We start from the raw sequence: 9,425 nt of genomic DNA on the forward strand, positions 1-9,425 counted from the left end.
CCTGGATGGTATGTGTCAGGTTAGTAAGAATGAATCCATTTTTCTGATGACTTCTTTATTTCAAATGGGGCATTGTAAAGGGAAAAGCTCAGGACTTACGCATTTTCAATTTTCTGTCATCAAAAAATGAGTTGCATGGTCATTTGGGGAGGGCTTGGCAGGCCAAGTCCCTCTTTCTCTGTGCATTGCCCATTGCTGTCATGGGAAGCTTTATACTCCTTCACTCAAAAAATTTTTCATGAGTGTGAGTGGATCAAGGTAAGAACCCAGTACAGAATGTTGGCTTTTTTTTTCAGTCCTGCTATTTAGAAAAAATAATGAGTTTCTTTGATTTGTTGAGTAGAATCAAGATAGCTGAGAGCTACCCCTAGAGAAAACATACCATTCATTGCTATGAATGTCATCCTTTTCCAAAGCAAATTCCAAATTTCAAAGTCTGGATTTACTTTTGTAGCTTTCTCACATACTTCTTGAGATCATAAGTTAAGACTCATACCACATCCTTTATCTTTTTATTTCAAGATCATGACATGAACCCATCCAGAGAATAGATTCCCATTAACTTTCTGGCCAATTGTTTCTGTTAAGAAAATTTTGCATGCTATTTTCCTTAAAATCGATTTTTCAAAAATAACATACATTGCCAGAGGATGGTGAGTCAATCACAATAACAGCTGAAGCAAAAAATAATAATAATTTTTCAATTAAGAGAGAAAAGTCTAAAGAAAAAGCATCAATTATTTCATTGAAAAATGACTTCTTATATTGCAATGAGGTAGCCTTGTTGTAGGCCAGTCATCTTTAATAAGATGCATCCCTATCACTAGGGGCATTTGGGATGGCACAGATGGTACTGCTCTGTGAAGGGGGTGAAGGGGTGCCTTGGGAAGGACATTGAAAATACATGTGAGCTCCTTCTATTATCTTGTAAAGTGGGAAAATGGGTTCTACTGCCTTATCCTTATTTGGGATTTTGATCTAAAGTGCATTCTATATCTCAAATTTGGCTAAGTATTCCTAGGACAGAAATATGCACAAATTCTCATCTAGAAGTACTGTTGAGTAGGGGATAAGAAGGTAAGAAAAGAATAAGTATGTCTAAGCAGAGAAAATCAAAATATAGTTGAGCACCTAATTGGCCAACTGCCTTCTACCACTTCAACACTTGAATCTTCCTGGCTACCTGCACAGTATTATTAACGTAGAATAAATCGTTTGACATGACTAGGTTTTAGGAAAATATGTGAGAGTCATTCAGGCAAAAAATCAGTTTGAAATAGATGAAATTTTCCATCTGAGCGGCTTCTACCAGGAGAGAATGTTTCTAGGAGTGCAGTATTTTTAATCTTGTTTTAAAATAAATACTTTAATGTATAAATCACACAATTGTAAAGGCACTTCAATTTTACTTTCCTTTAGTTTTGAGGTTTTGGAATTGCTCTGTGCAGTTCCCAGTAAAAGCTCTTAGATAAAACTTGCATGCCGAAAACCACCGTCAGAAATGTGCAAGTACAACTATAAATTTATACAACACTCAAGCTGTTTGTAGTTTGCAAAATTTGCTAATAAAATGCAGAAGTAGGGTTTCCATTTAACATTCTCTGGCACTGGCACTGCATGTATATCTTGGGTGCAGGCAAAAGATGGAAATTTCCATGCACAGAGAATCTTTTGTGGTTGTGACAGTTTGCTAATATCTTAATGAGTGAATTATGATAATTATGAAAATCTTAGCTTTACATTATTTGTGAAGAGCGTCTGTGTGTGTGTGTGTGAGAAAGAGAGAGAGAGAGACAGCCTTCCCAGGCAAATACAGCATTCTGATTCAGCAACATTCAATGAGGAACATTTCATGGGCTAATAATACAAAATGGATCTTAAACTGCTGCATATTAATCAAATTCATTAAAGTACATTCATTAATTTGTGTGTATAACAGCCAAACTGGGAATGTGGAATTTGCTGATTTTGCACAAAATACATACATTAATGAATGCTAAAACTTTCAACATGAGTAATAGCTTTAACCATATTTTTATAAAGCAAAATTCTAAGTATTCTAAATACCTAATTGTTAATTATTTTCTTTTTAATAGTTCCACTTTCATTTCATTTTGTTATTTAGCTGTAAGTGGAAAAACAAATACGGAAGAAGAAAACAATTCAGAAATAAAGGATAACCCCAAAAGGTTGTAAAGAAAAACTACAGGACATTAATATTAAGTTTCCTACCTCTCCTTCCAATCATTTAATTTAAAAAATGGGTTCAGGGCACCTTAGACACGGTCATACTTCTATGTACAAAGAAACATGACTTTGAAGCTAAATTAGAAGTCTTTCATTTCCTCTCTGGGACTGGAGGCTGGGAGGGCATGGCAAAGGAAAACACACCATCGGACAGTGTGTATGTAAATGCCTACAACTAATGGAAAATTTTTACATTTCTTCCTAAGTCAGGGGATTTAAGACTTGTGCTAATAATGACTAGTGTCCCTTCAGCACCACATATACAGATATTCTGTATCTGGAATGATACGGAGATTAATTAGCATGTCCCCTGCACAAGGATGACATGCAAATTTTCGAAGTGTCCCATATAAAAAAAATAAAAGGTAACTATGTGATGTGATGGATGTTAATTAACTTGATTGTGGTGGTTATTTCAAAATGTATATATATCATGTTGTACCCTTACAATATATAAACTTTTGTCAATTATTCATCAGTTTATTTGTTAAAAAAAATAAATCAATAACTACTTTTCTAATATATTACTTTTTACCTTGGATGCTAATTGCTCTGAAGGCAAGACTCCCTTCCTTGTTCTGAATAGCATTTAGCAAATATCTGGAAATATTTAATATCCAATTGAAGTTTTAAAAAGGTATACAGGTGTCTTCAACACAAGACTACTCAGACCCTTTGATATGTTAATGTACATTATAAAGCTCTGAGCACAAGGGAACCAGAAGCATCTTACAAACAGTTAAATGAAGGACTTTCCCCCTACCTCTTCATATCTCACAAAACACTGGAGTTCTAGGGAATGCAGGTATTTTATCAATGTTATTAAGCAAGCCGGTAATTGGCAGATACCTCCCAATTAAAAAGAAAACTAATAGATTTTGTTATCTATTAATACATTAATATATATTAAATTTAAAGTAACTATTGTACAAAGCAAAATATGGTTAGAATTATGAGACGGGTGCAAACATAACCACAGGTTCAGAAGAGTCAGTGCAAGGAAACATTGGCAGTCAGGTCGGAGGCTACGTGCTGATCTGGAAGCTTGTGGAGGGCAGGACCCTTCAGTTCCTTCTTCGACTCCGACCAGCTCTGGACTCTCTGACTAACCCGTGCTTAGTGCAAGGCCTTCCAAGTGGAGAAAGTCAATCCAACACAGGAAGGAAGGTGAGGATTTCTAGGTCACACTGGGTTAGCAAAAACAACTGTGCTAGAACAGCTGACCCAAAGGACCAGAGTGTTCCATAGAACCCCAGTCCTGTGTGATGTCAGACAGGGGACGATTAGTGTGAAATTACTATGCTTGCTTCCAGATATGTTGAGCTTTCTTCTTAATTAGGAGGTATTTGCCAACTTTCTAACTTGCTTAGGAACGTTGCTGGGCATCAGCATTCTCCAGAACTCCAGTATTTAGTGAGTTATAAAAAGGTAGGGAAAAAGTTGATAATTTAGCTGTTTGTAAAATGCTTCTGGTTCCCTTATGCTCTCAGCTTTACAATGTACATGAACATATGAGGGGGGGGGGTCTAAGAAGTCTTATCCTGTTATTATCTGAGTCCATTTCTATGTATGAACAAGATGAACAGTTCACAAACTTCAGTATTTTAATCATCAGTGGAAACAATTATTTTTCATCCTCCAGTTGGGAGATGGTATACCTAAAGAAGTGCAATTAGTGATCAGTATCTTGACTATAATATTGAAATAAAAAGTTACCTTAGTGGGAGAAGAGACTCAATAGGGGCCAATGAAAAACAGAAAATTAGGAAAGAAAAACAAAATGCCTGGGCAGAAGATGGGAGAAGTGTGTAGTGTAACTGGAATCAACGTAGCAATCAGAATTATAACATTCAACACTCCTCTGTGATGAAGCACTTGAATCTTGCATGTGGCAAGTACATTCAACCCTGGTCAGATGTTCACTGATGAGCTTTCCAAGTTCTACATTTCCTTTCCTTCTGAGGACCTAAAAGCATCCCGATGTGGAATAAGAAGGAGCCACAACTATCAGGGAAATGTAAATCGAAACCACAATGAGATGTCACCTCCCATCTGTTAGGATGACTCTTATCAAAAAGAAAGGAAATAAGCATTGTTGAAGATGTGGAGAAAAGGGAACCCTATGCCCTGTTGATGGGATGTAAATTGGTGCAGTCATTATGGAAAACAGCATGGAGTTTCCTCAAAAAGTTTTAAAAAATAGATCTACCATATGATGCAGCAAATCCACTTCTGGGTATTTATCAGAGGAAATGAAAATACTAACTGAAAAAGAGAGATGCACCCCCATGTTCACTGCAGCATTATTTACAATAGCTAAGACACGGAAGCAACCTGACTGCCCACTGTTGGGTGAATGGATAAAGAAGATGTGTAAATATGCAATGGAATACTACTCAGCCACAAAAGGAAAGAAATCCTGCCATTTGCAGCTACATGGATGGACCTTAAGGGCATTATGCTAAATGAAATAAGTCAAACAGAGAAAGAAAATACTGTATGATCTCACTCATATATGGAATTGAAAACAAAACAAACCTGAACCCATGGATAGAGAACAGACTGGTGGTTCCCAAAGGCAGGGGGTGAACTGTTCATCTTGTTCATAAATAAAAATTGACTTTGATAATAACATCACCCTGTCCTCCAATGTGCTTCCTCAAGTAGGAAAGAAAGGGCCAGATTTACAGGTGGGGATTACACACGTATCCCAGCCCTCTGCAATCAGTGACCTGGGTGAGCCATAGGCCTGTGGTGCACGTGACTGTCATCACTCACTTCTGCTGCAGAAGGATAACATTAAGAAACGCTCATGCTTTACATAAATCCTTCTTCATCCTACTTGGATGTTAGAAAACATCCTGAGCATATGTTCTATTGTTACAGACAGTATGAATTAATGAGAAAAACAAGTCAAAGCAGAAGATTTGGGTTCAAGCCCTAAATCTAATCACTCAATAATTATGTGGCAGTGGGAAAATGAATTGATCTGAGTCCCTGTTTTCTCACCTGTAAAATGAGAAAACATTGAATATTGTGGGAATGAATACTATCACATATAAAAGCCCACCACAAATATAGGGCATTACATAGGACAACAATTTCAAAGTGTGCTCCAGAAATTCTAGAGGCTCCATGAATGGGCTTGCAGGCCACTGAGAGTGAACCTAAAAGGCTACCTTTGGGCCCTCCACCCCCATTTCCAGCCCCAACAAACACTTTGATCAGAGCGGAGCTACCTGTGTCTGTTTTGCAAATTAGGTTCCCAAGTAAGAATTTGAAAGATTCCATGACAAAAGGGGGGAAAAGGAGGAAAACCACAATACAAATTATTAATCCACATATTATACTTACAAAATGATTATTTCAGATTTGTATATATACTGTCCAGATCTGTACATGTAAGATACACATAATCTGTAGGTTTGTACATTTGTACATGTACAAATACTAAAAGCAGGCCTCTGAAGCATGTAAAATCTTTTGCTATTCACACCATCACCATGAAAACCTACGTTTTAACTCTCAAAAAGATGGTAGGTTGGTTTTTTTGTTCTTCCTTAATAAACATATCAAATGGCACCGTTCATTAAATTGCACGGTACAAAACAATATTGTACACAACACATATATATGACCAACACAACCAAACAGTATGCTACACAACATGAGTTCTCCTAATTATTAGCTGTCATATTGAGATTAAATTGGGCATTAAATTAAGTTTAAAGAGGGATTAAATTGTGACATGAGGTAAAGCTACAACAGGCATTGAAAATAAAAGGCAGTTATTTAGGATAAAATCATGAATACTTGTCTGCTTTTGAATCTAAATCTAAGCTTATTTGGATTTAAAAATAGTAATGAAAGGTGAATTTCATGATCTAGTTCCTCAGTTTCGGGAATCTACAGTCTATCATTCATCGCCTAAAGTTGAAGTCTCCTAGTGTGATGTTGATTAACTGTTAATTCAGCTATCATTCAGCGAGGAAGTTTCCATCCGTTTATGCCCTATTTTATGCTTTTACGTGACTATTTTCTCTACCTAAGTCCCTTCTTAGTAGATAACTTCTTTTTTATTTATTCAAAGGTTTATTTTTTTTTATTTTTTTAATTAATTTTTTTTAATTTTTATTATTATTTTTTTAATTTTACTTATGATAGTCACAGAGAGAGAGACAGAGGCAGAGACACAGGCAGAGGGAGAAGCAGGCTCCATGCACCGGGAGCCCGATGTGGGATTCGATCCCGGGTCTCCAGGATCGCGCCCGGGCCAAAGGCAAGCGCCAAACCACTGCGCCACCCAGGGATCCCTTATTCAAAGGTTTATTTGTGTGTGTGTGTGTGTGTGTGTGTGTGTGTGCGTGTGCGCGCGCAAGGGGGGGGGAGACAAGCAAACTCCTGGCCCAGCCCCAGGTGTGTGTGCGTGGGGGTGTGTGTGCTCTATCCCACCACCAGGAGATCATGATGTGAGCTGACACGAAGAGTGGGTTGCAACTGAGCCACCAGACACCCCAGTAGATAAATTCTCTAGGCCAGCTTAATATTAAGAAATTTCCCAATTTTTATTTAAATTAGCTTACTTTAATTAACTTCCCCTCTTTAAACCTCGCATAGCCCCCTACTGGCAAAGATTTCGTCAAGCTTTAAGTTCTCTATTTTGTATCATGAAAATAGTCTGTAGAATAGTCTTTCTTCACCACACCACAGACTTTACCATGGAAATTCTAACATGCCCCTCCCCTTTTTGTCACCCCTCCTACTTGAAGATCACCACCTTCAGGGAATACAGGGTTAAGTAGGTGATGTACACAACCCTGAAATAACATTGTCAGGCCAGTTGTTTTATGGGTGCAGCCCTCAGACTAGCTTTTTTGGGGGTTGGGGCTTATGGAGTTCTGATTTTTTTTTCATCCAAAATGCCTTCTAGGGGCATCTCAATGTGGTGAGATGGTGTGCCGCCCCCCAAATCTGGCTCTGTGCTCAGTGGGGGAGTCTGCTTAAGACTTTCCCCATCCCTCTTTCTCTTGCCCCTCCCCCCTCACACCCAGGCCTGCAGGCAGGTTCTCTTGCTCTAAAAAAATCTTTTGTTGTTAAATGCCTTCCAAAAGTATACGGAAAAAAAAAAAAAAATTAAAAACCCACAAAAAAAATGACCTTACCCAACTAAGGTATATAAGTGATGCAAAGTTATTCTCTTTCAGCGATAAAATGATAAAGTCATCCCTTTACTTGCATTATCAATCAGTGCTGGAGATACGGCGATAAGCTTGGAATTTTAAGCTTCCAAGATGAAATTTCGTTTCCAGGAATGGAACTGCCACCTTTTGCCCTAAACCTCTTCTCTCTTTAGGCCATTCTAGGACACACTTCCAGGCCATGCTCTGTACTGAGGTCTGGCACCAAGCACCAAGTTTGAAATTTCATTAAAGGAACAAATCCAGTTTCTGTTGATTTCTTCACGGAAGTCTTTCTGCCCCTGCAGCCTGTCTGGAGGCCTCATTCATAGGGTTTGGAAATGTGAGGTGCCTCCAGGGGCCTGGGATTCTGAAACCCAAGTCACCCATTCTCGTAGACACTTCCACAGCAGGAACCTGTTGAGGAAACGGCCCCGAAGCCGGCCATCTCTCTGCCGGGGCCGGTCTACCAAAGTCCAAGTTCCTTTTTTTTTTTTTTTTAAGATTGATTGATTGATTGATTGATTGATTTGAGGGGGGGGGGGCAGAGACACAGGAGGAGGAAGAAGCAGGCTCCATGCCAGGAGCCCGACGTGGGATTCGATCCCGGGACTCCAGGATCGCGCCCTGGGCCGAAGGCAGGTGCTAAACCGCTGAGCCACCCAGGGATCCCCCAAAGTCCAAGTTCTGGAGACGCACAGCAACCCCAGCCCCCCAGGACTCCCGGGCCATGCAGCCGGGAGAAGAGGCCGCAGGGCCGCTCGCAGTACAGACGCGTCCGCCCCCGCCGTCCTCCTCCCTCCGGGTCCTCCGCAGCTGCTCCGGGGCCTTCTGCGCCCCAGGCTCTCCAGGCAGACGCCGCTGACCCCAGTGACAAAGCCCTGGGCCCGCGGACAGTGAGCGGCGCGTCCCGCCCATCACCCAGCACGGCCGGGCCGGGCGTCCTCTCCCACCTGCCCGTGGGTGCCGCCGCGGGGCCACGCGCACACCCGGGCATCGAACTGCGCCAAGCAGAAGCCGCTCCCTGCGGCGACTTAATCTTCCACAAATCGGGGTCTCAGAGGAGTCTCCCCCCGCAGAGCGAGGGGCGCTGCCGTCACCAAAGCAGACTCCGAACCTGCCCTTCGAGGATTCCAGAACTGCTGAGGCCTCTAGCAAGCGGGCGCCGCGGACAAGGGTCCGGCGGGCGGCGGTGCTCAGCTCAGCGCCAAGTCCCCCCAAGGCCCGGGCGCCTCGCCACACACCCGAGGCCGAAGCCCGCGAAGCGCAGCCGGGCCCCCAGCTCCCCCTTGCTCCTGGGGCCCGGAGGGAACGCGGCAGCGGCCAGCTCCTCCGCGGGAGCGCGGCGGGGGCGCCCGGGGCCGCCAACTGGGTCGCGGACGGCGTGGCCGCGGGATCACGGCTGCGGGCAGCAACCCCCGGGTAGCGGCGCTGGGCGGGCCTGCCGGGTGGGGTCCCACGGGGGGCAGAGCCGCCCGGCAGGGGCCTACAGGGGCAAGGCCCACGGGATAGGGACCCTTGGAGCACAGCCTGCCGGGTAGGGGCCTCGGGACAAAGCCGGCTGGATAGGGACCCGTGGAGCAAAGCCTGCCGGGTAGGGGCCTCGGGGCAAAGCCGGCTGGATAGGGACCCGTGGAGCAAAGCCTGCCGGGTAGGGGCCTCGGGGCAAAGCCCACGGGATAGGGACCCGTGGAGCAAAGCCTGCCGGGTAGGGGCCTCGGGGCAAAGCCCGCTGGGTAGAGACCCGTGGAGCAAAGCCTGCCAGGTAGGGGCCTCGGGGCAAAGCCCACGGGATAGGGACCCGTGGAGCAAAGCCTGCCGGGTAGGGGCCTCGGGGCAAAGCCCGCTGGGTAGGGACCCGTGGAGCAAAGGCTGCCGGGTAGGGGCCTCGGGGCAAGGCCCATGGGATAGGGACCCGTGGAGCAAAGCCTGCCGGGTAGGGGCCTTGGAGCAAAGCCCACGGGATAGGGACCCATGGAGCACAGCCCGCCCCGCAGGAAT

General features: G+C 43.5%; 1 non-coding gene across 1 annotated transcript; it reads left to right on the top strand.

The window, feature by feature from the left end:
• The first annotated feature begins 2,496 nt into the window (after positions 1-2,496).
• On the top strand, positions 2,497-2,602 carry LOC121485970. The gene has a single exon (XR_005986463.1). It is a non-coding gene; the product is annotated as a U6 spliceosomal RNA (small nuclear RNA).
• Positions 2,603-9,425: the final 6,823 nt, after the last annotated feature.

Source organism: Vulpes lagopus, chromosome 2 (assembly GCF_018345385.1).
Source record: "Vulpes lagopus strain Blue_001 chromosome 2, ASM1834538v1, whole genome shotgun sequence".
Lineage (NCBI taxonomy): Eukaryota > Metazoa > Chordata > Mammalia > Carnivora > Canidae > Vulpes > Vulpes lagopus.